The following is a 25,382-nucleotide window of genomic DNA, read 5'->3' as shown; positions in this document are numbered from 1 at the left end:
CTAAAGGAAGTAATTCACTAAGAAAAAGAGATAACTTTTCAACAAATTAGTGAACAGGCTCTTGGATTGTTTGATAATCTAATTAACAAAGTGAAGTGAATCATATAAACACATTAGAAAATTTAAAAATATTCTGTAGACTTGACATGGAATAATAATATCAATAAAAGATAATATGAAACTGATAATATACACCACAAGAACATCAACAATAAACTCATTAATGAGTAGCTTGATTCAGAGTATTTAAGATGAGTCACTGTACAAAGAAACCTGAAATGCCCTGAAAACTTCCTGCTCATATAAGAAAGAAACTTGGTAAAAGTTCCCTTATTTGACAACAATCCTAAAACTTTATATGGCATTATTAATAAAGAGTTATAAAATATAAGGGAACTTTCCTAAACCATCAATAATTTTTCCAAAAATTGATTAACCATGTTAGGAGAAAACTATGTTATCTTTCTATTCCCTCTATAGTAAATGATATTACAAAATCAAATAAAAATTTGATCAAATTTTAGGAAAAAGTATTATAGAGAAGTCAGTCTATGTCATTTTTCTGGATTTTGTGGTATCTGCCAGCATTTTAAAATTTGTTATTTATTTTTATTTCTTTTTTCATTCTAAATAAGTATTCACTTTCTTTTCTAATTTTGTGTTCTTTTTCTTAACGAGGGCCAGACCATATTTTATAGGCTTTGGACGCCAGAAAATCTGCCACCTTCTGGCTGCGAGAAAGGGAGAGGCTGACGTGGAGTCAGGGAGGAGGGGGAGGTATTTACTGGGACCTGAAGTATAGATGCAGTTTATGGAGTAAAGAGAAAAGAGAGCATCTAGGTGGCCAGCAACACCAAACGGTGAATGTTGGCTGTCAGGTTACATTTGTAAATAGAAGGAGAAGTAAAGAGTGGATTGGGTCATTTCAAATGGCTCTTAACAACAATGACAATAATAATTTTTACTATTGCTGAGCACTAATTATATGTCATGCATTATATCAGAGGTCACAACTATGGCCCGTGGACCAAATCTGGTCTGCCCGTTTTGTAAATAAAGTTTTATTGCACAACAGCTACAACTATTCGTTTAGGTATTGTCTATGACTACCTTTGTGCTACCACAAGAGCACTGAGTAATGACAGAGACCACATCATTTGTAAAATCTAAAATATTTACTGTCTGGCCCTTAACAGTAAAAGTTTGCCGACCCCTGCAGTGTGTGGTCATTGACTCTGGGGTAGATTATATTTTCCAAATATGTCCACATAGTATCTCCTAACCCACATTCCTTGGTGAAAATGTGACCTCATTTCCCCATCAAGAGATGGATTCTACTTGTAGGTGGGCCCTGTGGCTGCTTTGACCAATAACATAGAATGGAAGTGATGCTGTGCCATTCTAGGTAGAACTTCTGCTTCCTGCCTATTGAAAGCTGGCCAACACATAAGAAGTACAATTACCTGAGACCACCATGTTGTGAGAAGCTCAAATCTCATGGAAAGGCCCTCGCAAATGAGATGCCATTTGGAGAGAGAGAACAAGGATCATAGAGGCACCAGACATGTGAGTGAAGAAGTCACCTTGGAAATAGACAGTCCATCCCCTGTTGCCCCCGCTGACACCATGTGGATCAGACACAGACCACCCAAACAAGCCCTTCCAGAATTTCTAACCCACAGAATCATTAGATGTAATAAAATGGTTGTTTTTTAAGTTTGAGACAGTTGGCTACGCAGCAATGGATAATTGGAACCATTTCATATAATCCTCATAACAAAACTCTTGGCCCTGTGAGATAAGAATTGTATGTGTAAGAGAACCAAAGGTTCAAGAAGTCAAATTATATGCCCCACGTCACACAGCTGACAAATGACAGAACCAGAGTTCAAACTCGAGTCTATCAGACTCCAAAGCCCCCATACCTGACATGCCACCAGTGCTGACATTCTGTGTGCTTAAAGCTGACAAAGCTAAGAGACAATGGGTCAAGCAGGAGGCTCCTGAGAAGGTAATATTCCCAGTCATAGTGGAGTTAAATTCGAGGAGGGAGTTTTCAGTACCTAGCTTCCACAGAGCAGGGCAACTAATGTTATGCCAAACATTGGTCCCTTGGCAATTCATCTGACAACATTTCTTTTTCATCCATGATATGTTTTTATTCTCTTCCAAGGCACAATTGTTTTTCAAAATGCTTTCTTTTTAAACAGCTTTATTGAGATATAAAACACATACCACAAAATTCACCCATTATAAATGATTTCTAGTAAAGTTACACAGTCATGCAACCATAGCCACAATCCATTTTAGAATATTTCCAAATGTTCTGAATGTTCCAAATGAGGGAACATTTCCTAAAAAGATTCCTCATGCCAGATTGTAGGCCATCCCCACTCCCATAGCTAGCCCCCAGCAACCACTGATCTGTTTTCTGTCTCCATAAGTTTTCCTTTTCTAAAAATGTCATATAAATGGAAGCATGCCATATGTGGTTTGTTGTGTTTCACTTCTTTCGTTTAGCATGTATCAGTAGTTTGTTCCTTTTAATTGCCGAAAAGTATTCTATTTTATGGATATACCACATTTTCTTACATGTTCACCTGTTGATGGACATATGGATTGGTTCCAATTTTGGGTTGCGCTAATGGTGGCATTTAGACAGTGTTTGATTGCTTAAGAAGTTTGATAGGACCCAAAATGATAATGCTTAAAATCTATGGTTTATTGCAGGAAAAGGATACAAGAATACAGCAACATTAATCAAGTAAAGACCTCAAGTACTTCCTTCCACATTCCTCAGAGTCAAGAAAGTTGCCCAATGTTGAAAAAACTTGGGGGAATCTAAAGTGATTATTTTGGGCCCAAGAAATCTTCATCCTCCTGACCTTACAGGCAGGATCCAAAAAGTCTCCTGCTTCAGTCTCTAGGTGGCATGGTGTGGAAATAAACAAAGAATATCCAAACAAGGACAAGCTAAGGCTGTTTATTCAGAGTTTGCTTTAGCAAGGGAGTCAGCTACCATCATGCATTTGGCAGAGACTCAAAAGCAGGCAGGAGAGTGTGACAGCCTTATAGTGGAAAAAAGGAGAGGCTTCAAGTATGCCCTGATTAGAGGTTGTTGGCATGGGGAAGCTGAAGGAGGGCTAACTAGAAGAGGAACAACCTATGTGATTGGTTAGGGGAGCATATTTGGCTTTCTCTGATTGGTCCTAAGTTGGAAGCAGGAGAGAAAATTAGGGAAGCTGGTGGTTATTGACCATGGTTTTGGGTCTAATTGCTGCAGAGGTTGTGGTTTGCTGCAGGAGTGGTGTGTCAGAGTTCTATTTTTATATATGGTCTGCCCACTGACCCTTTGCATATTCAGTTTTTCAAGAGCCAGTCTTCTCCTACAGTCCCCTCCTTCTAACTCTAGCATGTGGATTCCCAGGCAACTCTTCTGTAGTGCAGCAGAAGGGAAAGGCATTTGGTGTCAAAAGACCTAGCTCTACTCCATGGAAAAATCACTTCATTTCTCTGAGACATGTTTTCTGCACATAGAATGAGCATAATGATAGTAATGCTTGCCCTTTTAGCTTGTAGGGTTTGTAATAGAGTGCACTAAGGTCTCCAATTTTTCATCTGTTCCCGTATCCTTGCCCTTTGCCATGCAACTTTGTAGTTCCTCTCACAAAAGGAGAAGAGGATATTTTCCCACTCCATGATTCTGAGTTAATCATATAACTTGCTTTGGGCAATAAAATGAAATAGAAGTGACAGCATGACAGTTCTGAGCTTAGCTCTCAAGAGGTCCTGTGTGTTTCCACTTGCTCTCATGAGCTTCCACCATCACCATGAGCAGCTCATGCCCAGGCTAGCTCTCTGGTCCCAGAAGGTGGAACAGAGCCAACTTGCCCCAGCTGGGTCATCCTACTTCACCTGACCCCCGGTTAACCCCTAGACCTATGAGAAAGCCCAGCTGATATGAGCAGAGCCATCCAACTGAGCCCCACTCCATGAGAATAAATGATTGTTTTTTAAACCACCAAGATTTGGGGTGGTTTCTTAGGTAGCAAAAGCTAGTATATACAGGGTTGTATATCAAATCAATCAAATAAAATAATGGATGTGGAAGTTTTTTAGAAACTGTAAACTACTCTGAAAAATGATTTATCCTTATTTTTTATTTCTATGTGACCTTATTTTCAGTTGTCTTTGAATTAATCTCTATGAAGTAGTAGCTGGCAAATTTTTAAGGGGCACTCTTCTATGAGGTATTCAGCCATATATGTATTCCTTAAATATTTTTTGAATACCAGCTATATGTTCTGTAGAATACAGAAAAGCATTTGAAATCCAAAGAGATATCTCTCTATCAGAGATCTTTCAGACACTGAAGAGATTTGGGGTGAGTGGGGAAAGATGTAGACTTGAAAGGAGTATGTCAGACGCTGGTCCCCCTCATCCTATGGTAGACAGCTATTCTGCATCCTGCTCTCCTTTAGAAGCAAAGAAAGAGCCAAAGCCCTCCCCTAGATGGTGGAGAGTGCAGAATTCTTTGGAGAGTACAAGAGTAGAACATCTTCCATCTGGGGAGAACTAGGGAGGAGGGCTTCACTGCACCTATAGCTCTGGGTCCAGAGTAATTACTGAAGAGCCTTCAGTCATTTACATCTTCTGAAATCAAAACATTTCTTCAAAGCTCAGCTCAAGTTTCACCTCCTCCAAGCAGCCTTGTCTCCTGAGGCCCTATGGATATTATCTTTTTTTATTACATCTGGGTTAACCTCTCTTTGGTACCTCTACTTTAGCCTCATACTCCACTGCTTTCACAAAAACATGAGCCTAGTAAACTAGTAGGATTTGGCCTGGAATGGCTGTGGCAGCTGGGTGCAGCTTAAGGCTGGAGAGAGCAGCACATGGCAAGGTCAGGATGAAGAAAGTAGGGTGTGAGGAGGCTGGTGTTCATGACAATTCTTGGGGGACTCAGGATGTGGAAGAGTGGGCTGAGACCACTATGACTGCATCAGGGTCTTAGAAATTTATCTCTGGCTAGGAATTTGAGGGCCAGACCTGTTGGGAAGAGCTTACCTTCTGCCCTAAATCTCAGGTTCTTTAAGTGGCCAGGGCCCAGCCAGCTAGGGCCCCAGTGACATGTTCCCCAGATGTTCAAATCAGATCTTGGATTTTCTTGGGACCAATTCTCATTTTAGATGACTAGTGCTCCTGCATGATACAATTTAATTTTTGTTTATTGCAGTAACATTGGTTTATAACATTGTATAAATTTCAGGTGTACATCATTATACCTCTATTTCTGCATAGATTACATCATGTTCACCAACCAAATACTAATTACAACCCATCACCACACACATGTGCCGAATTATCCCTTTCGCCCTCCTCCCTCCCCCCTTCCCCTCTGGTAACCACCAATCCATTCTCTGTCTCTATGTGTTTGTTTATTGTTATTATTATCTACTACTTAATGAAGGAAATCATATGGTATTTGACCTTCTCCCTCTGACTTATTTCACTTTGCATAATACCCTCAATGTCCATCCATGTTGTCACAAATGGCTGGATTTCATCGTTTCTTATGGCTGAGTAGTATTCCATTGTGTGTATATACCACAGCTTCTTTATCAATTCGTCCCTTGATGGGCACTTAGGTTGCTTCCAAGTCTTGGCTATTGTGAATAACGCTGCAATGAACACGGGGGTGCATGTATCTTTATGCATTGGTGTTTTCAAGTTCTTTGGATAAATACCCAGCAGTGGAATAGCTGGATCATATGGTAGTTCTATCCTTGATTTTTTGAGGAATCTCCATACTGTTTTCCATAGTGGCTGCACCAGTTTGCACTCCCACCAGCAGTGTATGAGAGTTCCCTTCTCTCCACATTCTCTCCAACACATGTTGTTTCCTGTCTTGTTAATTATAGCCATTCTGACAGGCGTGAGGTGATATCTCATTGTAGTTTTGATTTGCTTTTCCCTGACGGTTAATGATTTTGAACATCTTTTCATGTGTCTGTTGGCCATCTGTATATCTTCTTTGGAGAAATGTCTGCTCAGGTCTTTTGCCCATTTTTTAATTGGGTTGGTAGTTTTTTTGTTGTTGAGATGCATGAGTTCTTTATATATTTTGGAGATTAAGCCCTTATCAGATGTATGGTTTGCAAATATCTTCTCCCAATTGTTAGGTTGTCTTTTCGTTTTGTTGATGGTTTCCTTTGCTGTGCAGAAGCTTTTAGTTTGATGTAGTCCCATTTGTTTATTTTTTCTATTGTTTCTCTTGCCTGGTCAGACATGGTGCTTGAAAATATGTTGCTAAGACCGATGTCGAAGAGCGTACTGCCTATGTTTTCTTCTAGAAGTTTCATGTCTTACATTCAAGTCTTTAATCCATTGGAGTTAATTTTTGTGTATGGTGTAAGGTAAGGGTCTACTTTCATTTTTTTGCATGTGGCTATACAGTTTTCCCAACACCATTTGTTGAAGAGACTTTCTTTTCTCCATTGAATGTTCTTGGCTCCTTTGTCAAAGATTAGCTGTCCATAGGTGTGTGGGTTTATTTCTGGGCTTTCGATTCTATTCCATTGATCTGTGTGTCTGTTTTTGTACCAGTACCATGCTGTTTTGCTTAATATAGCTTTGTAGTATATTTTGAAATCAGGGAGTGTGATACCTCCAGCTTTGTTCTTTTTCTCAGGATTCCTTTAGCTATTCGGGGTCTTTTGTTGTTCCATATAAATTTTAGGATGCTTTGTTCTATTTCTGTGAAAAATGTTGTTGGAACTTTGATAGGGATTGCATTGAATCTATAGATTGCTTTAGGAAGTATGGACATCTTAACTATGTTAATTCTTCCAATCCAAGAGCACAGAATATCTTTCCATTTCTTTGTGTCTTCTTCAATTTCTTTCAGAAATGTTTTGTAGTTTTCCATGTACAGCTCTTTCACCTCTTTGGTTAAGTTTATTCCTAGGTGTTTTATTCTGTTTGTTGCAATTGTAAATGGGATGGTATTCTTAATTTCTCTTTCTGCTACTTCGTTGTTAGTGTATAGAAATGCAACTGATTTTTGTATGTTGATTTTGTATCCTGCAACTTTACCATATTCGTTTATTACTTCTAAAAGTTTTCTGGTGGATTCTTTAGGGTTTTCTATATATACAATCATGTCATCTGCAAATAGTGACAGTTTCACTTCTTCCTTTCCAATTTGGATCGCTTTTATTTCTTTCTCTTGCCTGATTGCTCTGGCTAGGACTTCCAGTACTATGTTAAATAGGAGTGGTGATAGTGGGCATCCTTGTCTGGTTCCTGTTCTTAGAGGGATAGCTTTCAGTTTTTCACCATTGAGGATGATATTAGCTGTGGGTTTGTCATATATGGCCTTTATTATGTTGAGGTACTTTCCTTCTATACCCATTTTATTCAGGGTTTTTTTCATAAATGGATGCTGTATCTTGTCAAATGTTTTTTCTGCATCTATTGAGATGATCATGTGATTTTTATTCTTCATTTTATTAATGTGGTGTATTACATTGATTGATTTGTGAATGTTGAACCATCCCTGCATACCTGGAATAAATCCCACTTGATCATGGTGTATAATTTTTTTAACGTATTGTTGTATGTGATTTGCTAGTATTTTGTTGAGGATTTTTGCATCGATGTTCATCAGTGATATTGGCCTGTAATTTTCTTTTTTTGTGTTCTCCTTGTCTGGTTTTGGTATCAGGGTAATGTCAGCTTCGTAGAATGAGTTAGGGAGCTTCCCTCCCTCCTCAATTTTTTGGAAGAATTTGAGAAGGATAGGTATTAAGTCTTCTTTGAATGTTTGGTAGAATTCACCAGGGAAGCCGTCTGGTCCTGGACTTTTATTTTTGGGGAGGTTTTTGATTACTGTTTCGATCTCCTTACTGGTGATTGGTCTATTCAAATTCTCTACTTCTTCTTGATCCAGTTTTGGAAGGTTGTATGATTCTAAGAATTTATCCGTTTCTTCCAGATTGTCGAATTGGTTGGCATATAGCTTTTCATAGTATTCTCTTATAATCTTTTGTATTTCTGAGGTGTCTGTTGTAATTTCTCCTCTTTCATTTCTGATTTTACTTGTTTGTGCCTTCTCTCTTTTTTTCTTGGTGAGTCTAGCTAAAGGTGTGTCAATTTTGTTTATCTTTTCAAAGAACCAGCTCTTGGTTTTATTACTTTTTCTATTTTTTTTTTTTTTTTTGGTCTCTATTTCATTTATTTCTGCTCTGATTTTTATTATTTCCCTTCTTCTACTGATTTTGGGCTGTGTTTGTTCTTCTTTTTCCAGTTCCTTTAGGTGCATTGTTAGATTGTTTATTTGAGATTTTTCTTGTTTGTTGAGATAGGCCTGTATTGCTATCAACTTCCCACTTAGAATTGCTTTTGCTGTATCCCATAAATTCTGGCATGTCGTATTTTCATTTTCATTTGTCTCCAGGTATTTTTTGATTTCTTCTTTGATTTCTTCATTGACCCAGTCGTTGTTCAGTAGCATCTTGTTTAATTTCCACGTATTTGTCGTTTTTCTGATTTTCTTCCTATAGTTGATTTCTAGTTTCATACCTTTGTGGTCAGAAAAGATGCTTGGTATTATTTCAATCTTCTTAAATTTATGGAGACTTGTTATGTGGCCTAATATGTGATCAATCCTGGAGAATGTTCCATGTGCATTTGAAAAGAACATGTATTCTTCGGTTTTTGGATGGAATGCTCTGCATATATCTACTAGGTCCATCTGTTCTAGTGTGTCATTTAAGGCCAATGTTTCCTTATTGATCTTCTGTTTGGATGATCTATCCATTGGTGTAAGTGGAGTGTTAAAGTCCCCTACTATTATTGTGTTACTGTCTATTTCTCTTTTTATGTCTGTTAATAATTGCTTTATATATTTAGGTGCACCTACATTGGGTGCATAGATATTTACAAGTGTTATATCCTCTTGTTGGATTGTTCCCTTGATCATTATGTAATGCCCTTCTTTGTCTCTTTTTACAGTTTTTGTTTTAAAGTCTATTTTTTCTGATATGAGTACTGTTACCCCAGCTTTCTTTTCATTGCCATTTGTGTGGAGTATCTTTTTCCATCCCTTCACTTTCAGTTTGTGAGTGTCTTTAGGTCTGAAGTGTGTCTCTTGTATGCAGCATATATATGGGTCTTGTTTTTTTATCCAATCAGCCACCCTATGCCTTTTAATTGGAGCATTTAGTCCATTGACATTTAAAGTAACTATTGATAAGTATGTACTTACTGCCATTTTTTAACTTTTTTTCTTTTTCCTCAGTGTTTTAGTAGTCCTTCTCTGTTCCTTTCTTCTTCTATACAGAATTTATAGTCTCTTTAGTTTGAACTCTGTCTGAAAGCTCTACTGTTTAACTCCCCTCCTCCCTCCTTTTATACTTTTGATATCATATCTAACCTCTTTTTTTTGCATTTGGATCCATTACCCTCGTATCATGGAAATAGATAATTTTTCCTATTTGTGGTCTTCTCTTTTCCCCTTAAATCAGTCCCTTTAACATTTCTTGTAGCACTGGTTTCTTGGTGACAAACCCCTTTAATTTTTGCTTGTCTGGGAAATTTTTGATCTCTCCTTCCATTTTGAATGATAACCTTGCTGTGTAGAGTATTCTTGGCTGTAAGTTTTTTACTTTTAGCACTTTAAATATATCGTGCCACTCTCTTCTAGCCTGTAAGGTTTCTGCTGAGAAGTCAGCTGATAGCCTTATGGGGTTTCCTTTGTATGTAACTTAACTTTCTCTTGTGGCTTTTAGGATTCTCTCTTTATCTTTAATTCTGGACATTTTGATTATGATGTGTCTTGGTGTGGGCCTCTTTGGGTTTATCTTGTTTGGGGCTCTCTGTGCTTCCTGTACCTGGATGTCTGTTTCCTTCCTTAGGTTAGAGAAGTTTTCATCTATTATTTCTTGAAATAAATTCTCTGCCCCTTTTTCTCGCTCTTCTCCTTCTGGGACACTTATAACACGGATGTTAGTGCGCTTGATGTTGTCCCAGAGGTCCCTTAGACTGTCCTTACTCTTTTTAATTGTTTTCTCTTTTACCTGTTCAGCTTGGGTAATTTCCTCTAGTCTTTCGTCCAGCTCGCAGATCCGTTCTTCTGTATCCTCTACTCTGCTTTTGAGTCCCTCTAGTGAATTTCTCATTTTCAGTATTGTATTCTTCATTTCTGATTGGTTCTTTTTTTTTTTTAATAATTATTTTTATTTATTTATTCTTCCAGAGCCCCAGTAGATAGCTGTATGTCATAGCTGCACATCCTTCTAGTTGCTGTATGTGGGACATGGCTATAGGCTGGAGAAGCGGTACGTTGGTGTGTACCCAGGATCTGAACCCGGGCCGCCAGTAGCAGAGCGCACCCACTTAACCACTAAGCCACGGGGCCAGCCCCTGATTGGTTCTTTTTTATATCTTCCATTTCTTTGTTGACATTCTCACTGAGTTCATCTATTCTTCTCCCCAGATCAGTGAGCATCCTTAACACTCTTTGTTTGAACTCTCTGTCGGGTAGGTTGCTCATTTCTGTTTCACTTAGTTCCTTTTCTGGGGTTTTCTCCTGTTCCCTTACTTGGAATATATTCCTTTGCCTCCTCATTTTGCCTCTTTCCCTGTGCTCGCATCTACATATTAGGTAGGTCAGCTACCTCTCCTGCTCTTGGATAGGTGACCTAATGTAAGTGATCCCTTAGGGGGTCTGCAGTGTGCTTCCCTCAGTTCTCAATGTTCCAGGGGTGACCCCTATGTGGGCTACGTGTGACCTTCTGTTGTGGCCTGTTTGCTCTCCCTGTAGGCACCCAGGGAGGCTGAGTTATGCTCCTGGCCAGCTGTTGTAATGCTCAGCTGCTTGTAGTGGTTGAGGGCCCTCAGTCTCTTTATCAGGTGTGCGGAGCCCCAGCACAGTTGGCCGCAAGTTTTAATACCACATTTGTGTTGCAGTATTTCTTTTAAGTGAGTAGGCCCCCAGCGTGGCAGGTTGTTAGGCTCAGGGCCTTACAATTGCTATAAGCCTCCAGCCTTTAGGTCTCTTGTCAGCTCTCTGAGGATTGCAGCTGGGTGGGGCTGGCCTCAGGCACAGGAGCACCCAATTGTTTCAGGCTTTGGAAGGTGGGGCAAACCCCCTATGTGGGTCTTTGAGAAGCAAGTCTTCTGCAGCTAACAAGCCCTGCCGCCCACAGGTCCACACACACAGTCAACACAGTCCTGCCCCATGTGCATGCCCAGACCTCCCAAAGCGGACCCAGTCTCTCCACAGCGGGAGCCCCGCACACTCCATCACCGCCCCACACTCTCCACCGGCTCCTTGTGCATGCCCCGCCCCACTGAAGTGGGCTCAGTTGCCAGGCTGCAGAGAATCCAGTCACCAATCTATACAGGCCCGCAAGTTGCCTGAGGGCTTGTTGTTGGGTGGGGCCAGTCTCTAGGGTGGGCTGCCTGCCCTGGCTGAGCTGGATTAAATCGGTGCTCTAGCGGGTGGGGCAGACCCTGGGCTAGCAGGCCTCAGGGAGAACTCCAATGGCGTCTGTGTCAGCACGCCCACACCAGGCCACAACAATGGCGGCCGCCAATGTCCCAGTCCCTGGAGAGGTCTCACCCCTCACAGAGATGCACTCAGGGCCTATCAGGTGAGTCTCTTTTCACCAAAGCACTGTGCATCTTTCTTGCTGGTGATTTAGGTTGCTTTCTGAAATGGGTGAGTTTGCGTGTGGGAACTTTAAGAGCCGGTTTTAGTTTCTTTGTGAACCGGGTTTTCTGGGGGTACTCCCCAATGCTTTAGTAGCAGGCAAAGTCAGATATTCTGCCACTCCTCTCGATTGTGCTGGGTCCACAAAATGCCCACAGCGGGGGCGCTCCGGGCTCAGGGCCCCGCTCCTCCAGGGAGGGCTGCATACCTGTGGGCTGCTCCCTGGTGGCCTTAGGCGCTGCGGCTTGTGAAGGCAGGGTTTTTCCTCTCGAGAAGGGAGTTTCTGCCTCTTCCACCTCAATTAGGATTGTCCATTGTTGCAGGAGTTCCTCTTTTCAGTTTTCAGTTCTGTCTCAGGGGTAATCTTTCCACGAGTAGTTGTAACTTTGCTGTGTCTGCAGGAGGAGGTGAGTTCAGAGTCTGCCTATGCCGCCATCTTGACTTCGTCTCCGTGATACAATTTAGAACACTGGCTTTACTTGACAATTCAGTTTAATTACTGAATTTTAAAGAGATATGCCTCCATAGCCTCAAAATCTTGGAAGGCATTACAAATACAGTAGTTTGTGGTTGTGATAATTTTTATTAAAAAATTAATTCACTTATGATGATTTTGATAGGAATAAAATATGCAAATAAATCCACTTTTAGCTAATTGTGGAAATGATCCTTTTCAATAATAAAAGACATTCAGACAGATCTTTAAAACGCTTGAAAGAAATATTTTGAAATGAGTTAGATTCTCTTAGAGTCAACCAATGGTTTACCTTTTAGTCTAGAGTAGTCATATATGATTCTGTCTCATCCAGGAGCCTCTGTTCTCCTGAAGTGCAGGAATTGTCTCATTTCTATCTGCATCTTCTCTATGGCTAGTACAGTGCCTGGTACATAATGAAAACTCAGAAAATACTTTTGCTATCTTGAAGTGTTATCACTAGCTTCTTTTACATATGCAATTCATTTACTCCTTGCAACAATTTTGCAAAATTTTACTACCCTAGTTTCCACAGAGGAAGGAACTAAGCCTAAGAGAGGGTAAGTGATTTGCTCAAGATGGTACCATTAGTAAAAGGCAAGATCAGGATTCAATCCTGATTTGCTGTCTATGGAGTCCTTCTCTTTAGACAGAGAAACAGGGCACAAAAATGATCATATACAAGGCTTTCATTGCTGTCTACTGTTGTGGATTTCACTCTTTTCTCTCCTTTTCACTCCATTGACTTATATTATGCTCTTCAATTACAGCTGTCAGCTTCCTCCCACAATTTCTCTGTATTCTGGGCTGTAATTGCTCCTCGCAGAACATGAGCCCACATGCCTACAATTTCCCCATCAGCCAAGCAGCCCCCACTGCCTCCAAGGGACCACAGCTAATGCAGCCCACAGAGGTATATGTACCTGTGATTACTGCCATTTTCTGCTTTAGTTATCCCAGGAGAAGTGCTATTCTAGACTGCCTTTTAAGTAATGTGTAGTGACAACATTCTGATGTGGGTAGGTGGCCAAGAATCATTATTCCTCATGTTATTATTTGAGAAGTGGTACCTTCAAGGTGGGAGTTGACATGTTCACTCACATGATTGAGGGAGGACACAAAGGTGAGTCCCTCTGGTATTGAGGTCCATTCCCTGTCCTTAATGTTGAGGGCACAAGACTCTTTCCTAGATGATAAATTAAGCCTCCACTTAAGAAGGTTCAAAAGCATCAGCTAACAACCTACTGAGTTGTACTATCCAAGAAAAAAGTAGTTCAGAAATAAAGGATTCTTCTAATTTTTTCTGTATAGGAATTCCTGAAATGCATTTCAAAAGAACTCAAGCAGGTGACAGAACCTGAGAACTAAAAGGGCCTTGTACACATAGGAGAATTGGGTTCTAAAGAGGGAGTAGAGGCAAGAGACAGATTTTCAGACTCCTAGACACGGCCTTCTTCACCATGGTTAAAGTGATGGCTGAAAGAGAGGAGTGGTGTCACTTCTACTTTCAGTCTCCTGGAAGCTTCTGATGGGAGAGTTATAGAAACACCAAGTCCCTGGGAAGGTGGCTTCTGCCATCGGTAACATCTTATTTCTAGGACACCCGAGTCCAGGACTCAGTCAAGAAACTCTGGCCAAGAAAGCCAAACATTGCTGAACAGATAAAAAAATAAAATAAACAAAAACCCCTACAAGGGCTACTAAATGGACTTGAGATCAAGCCCCCTCTCTTCACCACAGGATTGAGAGAATCTGGTCAAGAAGCTGATTCTAGGGGCCTGAGAAGCTTCTGGGAGAGATGAAGGGATCAAATGTAAGGATTTTCCCAATGAACCTGAAGCCCAGGGCACATAATCACTGTCACAAAGGAAGGAACTCCTTTTCCTGGGGGTTAACTAAAAGAAGGGAGCTGAAGGAAAGGCTGAGAGGGGTTCTCAAGGACTGCCACAAGGCAGGGACATTACAGAGTGAGCAACAGTCTGAGGGACCTGCCTGGCATCTAGCAAAGACGAAGTTGAACTGACACACACTCTAAACAACATCAACAGACGGCAACATGAATAACTTCACTGAGCCTTGTCATGTCCCAGACACTTTCCAAATGTTCTACATACATTATCTCATCTGATCGTCAAAGCAGACTTATAACATGAATTAGAGAATGTGGTAGGGCCACTTTCAAAAGTTCTGGAGAAGGATTATTATAAATGAAGACTTTCCCATTAATCTCATTTCATGGGCTATTTTAAGATCCCCACAACCTCTCTATGTATGTATAAATAATATTTTTTATACCTATTAGTTTGATCCAGGGCAAACTGCTAGTTTTGTAAGTTAAAAAATGGTCAAATAGCAGAAACTTCATATGGTTCAACCTAATATATAAGATATATATTCTTTATGAGAAGTAAGTAAAAAAGTAACAGGCAAATACAATAGAGTGAGGTATGTACTACGTAAGGAGAAAATATTGTGCACTCTGAAGAAAATACCCACAAAAGAGGGCTCTAACCCAGTTTTCAGTTGAGTAGAGCAGTCAGGGGACACTTCTCAGAGGAAATATTGAGACCTGAAGGACAATGGAGAACATAAAGGAATTTAATCACTATGTGCCAGATTCAATAAGTCAGGGAGGCTCTGGGTCATGATAAAGTAACAGATGCAGGACTTGCACTGCCACTACAAACAAATAACAAACTGGGAAAAATATATGACAAAAACTCCACTTTCAGACATTGGACAATAGGCATCACAAGATCATAATCACTGGGAGTAGGAAAATAAACAAGATGAGTCCATCAAATGATTAAAATCAATAATTTTAAAAGATTGAAATCATAGCATATGTTCTCTAATTGTAGAGAATTAAATTAGAATTAAAAACAGAAAGAGATCTGAAAAATGCTTAAGCAACATGGTTTTAAGTAACTCTTGGGTAAAAAGAAGAAAACCCAGGAGGAATTAGAAAATATTTTGAACCGAATGAAAGTAAAAACACAACATAGCAAAATTTGTGAGATGCAGTTAAAGCAGTACCTAAGGAAAGATGTATAACTTTAAATGATTATATTAGAAAATAATAAAAATCAAATCAATGGTTTAAGCTTACATATTAAAAAGCTACAAAGTGATGAGACAAACCTAAAGAAAGTGAAGAAATGAAATAATAGAAAAAGTGCAAAAATCAATCAAGTAGATAATATACAGATAATGGAGAATCAATTAAACCAAAAGCTGGTTCTTCAAGCTGTAGGCAGACATCTTCCTCTAGCAGCCCAGAGGTGGGAGCAGCTCATAAAGGAGGTCTGCTCGATGGAATATATACTGGCTGCAGAGGCTCATTGCTATGAACTGCCACTTTGGTGAATCACCATTTTCCATCTTGATTGGCTGCTGTGACCATCATTTCAATAAAACTAATAATTTCTATCTAAACTCATCAAGAAAACAAGGGAGGAGACAAGTTATCCACATGAAGAATGGAAGAGGGGATATTATCACAGATTCTACAGTAACTAAAAGGATAATAATGACTATTATGAACAACTTTATGCCAATAAATTCAACATCTGATATAAAAAGGAAGAATCTTTGAAAAAAACAAATGACTAAAACTGACTTAAAATAGAAATTCTAAATAGTCCCGTATTTATTAAAAAATAATTGGATTTCTTATTAAAAATTTTCCACAAAGAAAAATCCCAGCCCAGATCATTTCTCTAGTGAATTATTTCAAACATCTAAGGAAGAAATAATAACAATCCTACACAATGTCTTTCAGAAAATAGGGAAAGAGATAATACACTACCATGCCACTAGACAAAGATATTAAAAGAAAACATCAGCAGCACTGTTTGGATCCTGCCTTCTTAACAGAGTCTTACGGCATCTGCAATTCAAAGAGAAACGAAAACATGTACCTATAAAAATACATAAAGTTTGTTTGTATACAAATCTTTATAGAATATTTATACTAGGGGCTGTCCCAGTGGCATAGTGGTTAAGTTCACGTGCTCTGCTTTGGCGGCCTGGGGTTCGCAGGTTTGGATCCCAGGCGTGGCCATGCGCACCACCCATCAAGCCAGGCTGTGGCGGCATCCCACATACAAGATAGAGGAGTATGGGCACAGATGTTAGCTTAGGGCCAATCTTTCTCAGCAAAAAAAAAAAAAAAAAAGGATTGGCAACAGAAGTTAGCTCAGGGCTAATTTTCCTCACACACACACGCAAAAGAATATTTATACTAAATAAAAACTGGTAACAATCTAGACATACATCAGCAGGAGAAGGGACAAATAAATTGTGGTATGTTCATATTGTAGAATACTACTCAGAAATAAAAAGAAATAAATTTCAGATAGATGCAACAACTTGGATAAATCTAAAAACCGTTACACTGAGTAAAACAAGCCAGATGCAAAAGAGTATGCATGTATACTCCATTTTTATAAGAATTTAGAATAGCTACAACTAATTTGTAATTGTAGAAAGCAGATCAATGGTTACCTGAAGCCAGTTGTGGGGCTGATTAACTGTGAAGAGGGATAAAGGAACTTACTAGATGGTAGAAATAGTCTATATCTTGATAGGGATGATGTTTCATATGTATATACAATTGTCAGAAACTCATAATACTATACAGTTAAAATGGCGACACTTTTTGCATGGAAGTGTCTCTCAGTACAATGGAATTGAAAAAAAATAAGTCAGAGAAATGGGTAAAATGAAGAAATTAGGGAGATGATGTCAAGGTTGTCTCTACTATTTCAGTGGAAGCAACTTGGTGGATGGTGGTTCCCCTCCCTATTCTGGGAAGAAATGCTGGGACAGAGCCAGGTTTGAGGTGAGGGAAGAATATTGATAGAGCAGTATTAAAATGTTGAATTAACGTTACCTGTGGCAGTGGCACACTGTAAACCATTTCTCAGGGGGAGAGGAAATAGATGGGGAGCCCTGATTTGTAGCATTTTCTGATTTTCGTGGTGTAATACTTCCATCACATCTGATTTCAAGCTACTAATGGTTTACCAACCAGCTTGAAAAATTCCTGGAAATTTAACAATAGGCTCTCGTGATCCAGGAAGACACATCTCCAGCACACCACTGCCTGTGAATCATCAAAACAAATTTGTGAAGCAAGAAGTTGTGTAAATGGAAGGGTTTGTTGGGGGAAAAATATAGTCACTAGTGAATAGATGTCAATAAAATCCACATACGTGGATGTAATTGGGGAAAGAATATAGAGGGAAAAGAAAAGATGCCTGGAATTATACCTTGAGCATGTTGGTTTTAAAGCTCAACTAGAAGAGAATGAGCAAGTGGAAGAAAGTGAAAAATAAAGAGCAGAGAAGTGGAAGGAAAAACAGGCCAGTAAGATGTCAAAGGAGCCAAGAAGTGGTTAGCAGTGTTAAATTTAGCTAAGTTAAGTAAAATGAAGACCAATATTTTGTGGTATGGAGTTTATGGTGATCTTGGAGAAAGCAGTTTCAGTGGAGTTCGGAAGTAGAATGGGCTGCAGGCAGATGCCTTCATCTAGCAGACCAGAGGTGGGAGCAGCTCATAAAGGGGGTCTGCTCAATGGAATATGTACTGACTACAGAAGCTCATAGCTATGAACTGCCACTTTGGTGTGTTGCCACCCTGATCAATTGCTATGACCAACATTAAATACTCTACCCAGGCACAGAAGGTGTCCTGAAACCTGAGCTAATATTCCCAGGCCTAAAGGTTTATGATCAAGCATATCCTTGGGAAACTGAGGATTCCTGTGCCCACTCATGGAAGAATTTCACAGTGGACCTGGGATCCCTGCTCTAGTTCCCAACTATCTGCACCACCGCTCTGTCCATGAAGGAACCTTCCTTCTTCCTGTATGAGCAACAGCTCTCTAACCACGGCCCATGTAGTCCTTTTTCAAAGAGGTAGTTCAAAGTTTTCCACAACGTCATCCACCTTAGTTCTCATCAGTACCTAGCATTTATAAGTAGAGATTTAGTAAATATTTATTGGGTGAATTGATGAACTAGCCCTCTCTTCACCATCTATACTGTCTTCCACATCAACAGAATCAACTGGGTCCTAAAACTGAAGGTCTGTTCCCACTCAAGTGCCACTGCAGATTTGCCCTGGAAAACCACATCATACTCCTCAGAACATCCCCCAAAAGTGTGAATTCTTCTCCTGCTAAATCCCTACTTCCTAAGCACCAGCATTACCCCAGTACCTTGAGGAACTACAGGTAACTAGAAAGGACCTAAGTTGCCCTAAGTTCCTCCAAATAACAATGTAACCTCAATACCTTTCAAATTGAGATGTTTGTACCCACTGGTGGTGACTTGAAGCTATAGGAGAAATATGACATCTATTCCTAGAGTGTTAGTTTTGCTCAAAGGTGCTTTAGAGGGGGAGATTATGCACACACACACATACACCCAGAGAGACACACACACACCCAAATATGTATACAAAACAAACACTAGGGCCAGCCTGGTGGGGTAGTGGTTAAGTTTGCATGCTCCACTTTGGCAGCCTGGGATTCGTGGGTTTGGATACTGGGTGTGGTCCTATGTATGGCTCATCAAGCCATCCTGTGGCAGCGTCCCACACACAAAATAGAGGAATATTGGCAACAGATGTGAGCTCAGGGCCAATCTTCCTCACCAAAAAACAAACAGTAGGATGTACTATAGAATATAAAAAAAAAATAGATTTTTAAAGATAAAACATGAGATTTCGAAGAAATTTTATGTTTGCAGCATGTTACTTTAATCTAAATTTCTAGGCCTCCTTCAATTCTTCCCCTCCACTGGACACATTCCCACACATTAATTCTCTTTGATAGTCAGGGAGACGTGGATGAACAAGTTTGACAGACTGATAGAAAGCATGTGCTCTGACAGGTGCCAAGAACCAGGAGATGATTTCCAATGCCAGATGCTCTTTGACTTTCCTGGAGCACCACCTATCCCTGAGGAACCTGGAGGATGGTTGCTTGGAGCCCTTCTCAGAAGAAGTTCTCAACCCTGTGGTTTGACACTTTCATGTACTATCCTTCATATCATCCTATCCATCTTCCACCACTTCTGCCTGCACCAGGCCCACATACAGCCCACGGTCCATTGCATACCCAAGAACTCAGACCCAGAGACCACAGAGATGGAACAGAAACACATGGACAGGAAACTTCTAAGTTCTTTCTGATACCAGTACCAGCTCATTGCCTGAGTCACCAGGAGAGAATGGATACGGGGAGGCCTTGACAGCATTCCCATAGGTCTGTGCAACCCAGAGCTTATCAAGGGCTTCTCAGAGCAGTTAGTAGAACACTGGCTCTGATTTATATAGAGTTTTCATACATAGACTCTAGGCTACACACAATTCTTTGTTTTAAACATCATATATTATCTCTGTCAGAAGATGTAAGTAATACTCCCTGGAACTGAGCAGTGCAAAACCTCCATAACTATATGTGGTGGCTCTGCTCCAGCTTTCTGAAACCCTGCTAGACAAGCCAACCCCCAGGTCTCCTATCAGGTGAAAAGAATTTGAACTGAAGGGACCATGAAAGGTTTGAGAGAAGGGTTTGTCCTGCATTCTAGGAAGTTGACTCTGGTCCTCATAGATGAGAGAGATAAATGATTAGAGGCTGTGGGAACAACCAGGATTTTACCATAATGAGTCAGTGGTTCTCAATCGGGGTAATACTGTTCCTAAGGCATGTTTTGAAATTTTGGGGATTTTCAGGGGTTGCTACTGGTGTTTAGGAGCCAAGAACGATAGAGACTTTGCATCGTACAGGACAGCTCTAAACAATTAAGAATTGTTCTGAATTCCACATAAAAATTGAATATTTCTTTTTATAATAGTCTGAGCCTGGTATTTAACTCTGATTTACATATATAAACACTACTAATGATATTTGAATATTAATACAACACACCTGTACTGGTATGCATTGGTAGCTATGGCATTCAAAGCACGAAGAGCTGCAAGCATTTGCCTACTTGATCAAGTACACTAGTTTACTGAAACATATTATTTTGTTACAAACTACTTTCCTTTATTTCTCCATGTATTAAACTCAGGGCATTATATTGCTGTTTGTGAAATGATATGTGTTGATAGATTATATTACCTACTATTTTCATTTCCAGATACTAAATGGGGCATTGCAAAAGTTTTTTATTTTTATTTATTTTTCATAAAAAGAAGCATGAGATATAATAGTGTTGAAAATGACTGGTTTATGTGATAAATATTGAGAGCCTAAGCAAAGATCTTAGGAATGGAACAGAAAGTCACTGTGGATATAGAATTAACAGAATTTGGAAAGTCATTAGATTCAGTAGATTAAAATTAAGCTCTGTTTCAACTTTCCCTTCTGCAGGGTAAGTAAACCCACAGCCATCATCCTAGTTGTGCTACTTCACAAACCTTTCATTATCTTGGTTGCTGTCTCCGGAAGCACTTCCCTGAGTCTACAAATGGTGTTCAGTTGTAGATTCTCAAATGGAGGTTAAATATATTGAAATGAGGAGCCAAGACTCCCAACTCCCAGACAAACATGCCACACACTAGCCCACAGATCTGACCATGTATGTGGATATATACGTAGCAGACATTATCAGTAGCCTGAAAATATTTTCCCTCACCTTCTGTAAATGCCAAGTGACTTGTAATGCTAACATTTGCATTTCTTTGATTAAGAGCCTTCTTTGACCACTGAAGCCTGCTTTGCCCAAAGAAGGAGGATGGAGGTTCTAGAATTAATGCATCTCCCCATCCCTTAAACAGCCAATAACTGACTAGAGTTGGTGTATAAATACCTGAGCTCCCTAGTCACCTTCAGTGGGAAAACTCTAAGATGCGTGTCCTATGCTGACCCCGAGTTTCCCCAACAGAATAAAACTCCAGTCACCCAGAGTTATAACTGATTTGATAACACATTCTTTATTGACTGCCTTTCTTGTCTCATTTCCCTCTTCCTCTCCGCGCATTTCTTTCCCTTCCCCAGTAAACTACTTTGCTATTATATCCTTGTCTGTGAGTCAAGCTTCCCCCAGCTTCTGGGGGAAGCCAAACCAAGACACCTTGTCATCCATTGCGCTGGAGTCCTCTTGTAGTGGACTGATATAGTCAAAGAGCACAGGCCTAGGAGACAGATCTGGGTTCTAAGCCCAACCTATACCAACTCACCATCTGACTTTAGGCATGTTACCTCTCTCTCTCTGGGCTTCCATTTCGTTACTTTCAAAATAAAGGATTTTGACTAGATTAGCATTTCCCAGAATGTGTTCATTGGAAGAACATTCACTTTTTGGAATATTAATAGTTGTCATGGAGAAAAGACAAGAGAAGAAAATAGGCTCCTGGTCTGTAAAATGGGGCAGTCTCTATCTACTTCTCAAGACTATGTTGAAGTAGAAGTGGGGTGCCTAGCTTAGTGCCTGATATATAGTAGGCTTATAATAAACGGTGGTTGATTTCAAATCGAAAGCAGTTAGCTCATGGTCCATACAGAATACATACATCACCATTAGGGAGGAGTTCTTAACCTGAAGTCCATGCACTCTCTGAAATTGTAATAGAAATTGTATACCCTGTGCTCCTGTGACTTTTTTTCTGATGGGAGTTTTTTAGATTTAATTGAGTTCTTAGATTCCCTAAAAGATTAGCCTTGTCTTAAGCCATTTGTTCTTACTAGTTGTTTTAAAACATGACAGCAAACCATTACTTCCCAGTTTTAATGATCAATCAACAAACACTTTTTAAGCATCTTATCTTTCTTTTGAGGAACATTCCAAGTCTTTGTGTAGTGGTTGAGTGGGGCAATTCATGAAGGTTTCTGAGACATGAATGCAAAATGCATAAGTGACATACAAATATAAGAATTCAGTTGATATAAGAAAAAAACTAATGGATTAAAATAATCCTAGGTTTCACTGGGAACTGTATTTGTATTTGGGTAGAAATGAAAAAAAAAATTTTTTAATCTAGCCAATTTGACGATATATGCTGTATGTTAGGATAGGGTGGAATATTCCCTAAATGGATCAGAACAATTGGGCCATTGTTGAATATTTTCCCTCCACCCTCTCTGTCAGAGCAACAGGCAGACTATAGGTCTTGGATTCAAATGCTTTGCCCCGCTATCAGACCATTCATTGGATCAATGTGTCCTGGTGTTTATTTGGAAAATATGTTCACTTTATCTGTCTGTGCTATCTCAATAGCTTACATGGTCCTTTCCTATTTGTAAGGTCTTAACAAAAATTTTCCAGGCTGTTGGGAAATCTTCTATTATCTCAAACCATGAGCAGCAGAGCTTTCTCCGCATGAGTCAACCTCAAGGAGAATGGAACGAACTACTAGAGGTGTTTCCAGCTCCAATTTTCTCAGTCTTTCTCTCCCTGCAGGGCTTAATCTTTTGTTGTTATTGACAACTGTTGTGACCACATTTGAGAATGTGTGGAGCTGCGTGGAGGAAGTATGGGGAGGCGGGAAGAAAAAGAGATAAATTGGCAGAAATGATTTTAAAAGATGCCTGTTTTCCCAATTACTTAAGCTTACCTGGTTTTGTCAACATCAAGAGTGGCGTAATTTTCTTGTTTTTAAAAAACAAATTATGCCTCGGCAGAAAATAAATGCATTATCATGGGTAAAAGGAAAATATATAGTCAAAATAATTGCTACTTAGAATCCGGTTTCAGGAAAATTTTTTCAGTTTCTTACAGGCAGAGAATAGTCTTTTTAGAACAAGCTAACCAATTTCATTGGTACAATGACCTCTGCTATACTTTCTCTCTATCAGTTAAAATTCCTAGTTCAGTGGGTCTTCACATTTTTTGTGAATATGGGGATACCTTTTAATAAATTTTTAAAAATTGAGGACCTTAAAATGCTAGTAGTTGTTCTTTTAGTAATCATTAAAGGGAAAAAATATAAAATAGTATTCCAGTTATCTATAACTGCCTAACAAACCACCTCAAATCTAGTGGTTTAATAACAACAATATTGGTTTATTTGGCTCATAAATCGGCATTTGGGCAGGGATTGGAAAGGACAACTCATCTCTGCTCTGCACAGTGGAGCTGAGGTAGCTTAAAGACTGAAGGTCAGAATCATTAGAGGCCTCAGGCAGGACATGTCCAGAGGTTGATACTGACTGTAGGACCTCAGCTGGGGTGTCACCCACAAAACCTATACATGGCTTCTCTGGGTGGTTTCTTTGGTTTCTCATGGCATGGTGATTGAGTTCCAAGAGAAAGTGTCCTAGAGAACTAGGTGTCACCTGTATTGCTTTTATGACTTGGGCTCAGAAGTCACATAGGCTCATTTCTGCTCCAGTAACAAGCCCACCCAGAATTAGTAGGGACAAAGTCAACATTGCATTGTAAGAAGAATGTATGGGATTAGAGATATTGTTGTGGCCTTTTTGAAAAATATGACCCTCCACAAATAGCAAAAGACTCACAATTTCAGTAATGCTTTTAAATGAATGCATGAGCCTATCACCCCTGGCAATGATGTCTCCGTGTTTAGGGGTTTCTTACTGTCATTGGGGACCTCTGCTCTAGAACAAATGCAGGTAAAACACACTCCAACAGAGTCAAAGCAATTGGCCACAGCTTGAGACTCTGACCACGTCCTGTTTCCACCCACAGAGGATGGACATTCTTGGCCTCTATTGAGCATACCTTCCAGCCCACTCCATATTCTGTTCATTCTACTCTTCTTCCAATCATTCTCCTACATGTAGTTTATCTCTCATTTAGCCAACAGCATTTTTTTTTCCTAAAAATATATACCTATTTACAAAATAAATCACCTCACAAACCAACTCTGGCTCCATTTTCCTGCAGAAATAACAACAATAACATAAGCAGCTACCATTTTTGAGCACTTAAATGCCAGACACTGAGCTGAGTGCTTTATAGGCATTAACTAAATTAACTATCCTTAGCATAATAAGGCAGGCTCCAATATTATCCTATTTAAAAATTAAAAGAAAAAAAATCTTGAGGTTTATAATAAACTTACCCAAAATCTCAGCTAGTAATTATGGGCAAGTTCTCACAGAGACCTTGCTTTTAATCATTATGATGCTATGGGTCCCTGTACAGGAAAAGCTGATCTATTCAATATGACCTTCATGGACTTTCATGAGTTGTACCTTATTTTTCTAGTTTCACATAGTAACAGTTTTCCTTCACCCTCATACAACCTATACAACTGTTACCTAGTGCTTCTTACTGTACATGCACACTTTATTCTTTGTTCATTTGCTTAATTTGTTAATGTGTTTCTACTCCCCAACTAGAAAAACAGAAATCCCCTGGTTAAATGCCATCTCCTCTAGGAAGTCTTTCCTGACATCTTCAGACAGTCAAATGTCCCCTCCTCTTAATTTCTGTGATGCTCAGTGCATTCTTCTACTAAAGCTCCTCCGACAACATTGAATTTATTTGTGTGACTATCTTTTCCACCAAGTAATGAGGTCCTGGGTGTGTCTATCTGTAAAGCCTCAAAGACTAACACAGCACTTGGCAGCACGTAGTCTATTTGGTGGAACTTCAACTTTCTGCCATGGTGGAGTAATAGATACGACACTAGCCCTTTTGTAGTAATTAACTATAAACCCAAACAAAATATAAAAAATAACTATTTTCTGATGTTGAATCAAAGGCGGTGCCGGACTGTGATCTCTGAGAGACGAGAAAACAAACAAGATAAGCCCCATGATTACCATGGATTTTTGTTTGAAGGCACTTTCCAGACTGTAGTGCAGAGAAGGGGTACCAAAGCCGAGCACAGCTGTCTTGCAGAGCTAAAGTGATAGAGATCAGAACTCAGGTCTACTGAGGTAGCTAGAATTTCTGGGAGAAGGGAATTACATATAGAAGGAGCTCTAAAAATCTGCTTAGGGAGCCCATTGAACCTTTGGCTGAATACTAACCTGTGTATATGCAGAGAAAAGCTGCATGAAGCTAGACTAAAAATATCTATCAGAGAAAAACAACTACTGGGAGCTGTGACCTAAACAAATACCAGAGTTTGCACAGGGCTGGCAGATGTTTGCATTCTGACTATCCAGAGTACAGAGACTTTGCTGAGCACCCCAGAAATTCAATAAAACCCATATAAAAGCAACACTTTAGGAATAGAATTAGCCTAACACCAGGGTAATAGTCA

At 39.7% G+C, this 25,382-nt stretch overlaps 1 long non-coding RNA gene across 1 annotated transcript in view; it reads left to right on the top strand.

Moving 5' to 3' along the window:
* Positions 1 to 11,525: 11,525 nt before the first annotated feature.
* The window catches only part of LOC147915165 (uncharacterized), a 29,332-nt gene continuing 15,475 nt past the window's right edge, over positions 11,526 to 25,382 (top strand). Inside the window, exon 1 of the long non-coding RNA XR_015554457.1 lies at positions 11,526 to 11,657. This is a non-coding gene — a long non-coding RNA (uncharacterized LOC147915165). The remainder of the gene's footprint in view (positions 11,658 to 25,382) is intronic.

The sequence above is a fragment of the Ceratotherium simum genome, chromosome 15 (assembly GCF_057802395.1).
Source record: "Ceratotherium simum simum isolate JZ-2026a chromosome 15, ASM5780239v1, whole genome shotgun sequence".
NCBI classification, from domain to species: Eukaryota; Metazoa; Chordata; class Mammalia; order Perissodactyla; family Rhinocerotidae; genus Ceratotherium; species Ceratotherium simum.
The sequence above is the reverse complement of the archived record's forward strand: the minus strand, read 5'-3'. Positions and strand labels throughout refer to the sequence as shown.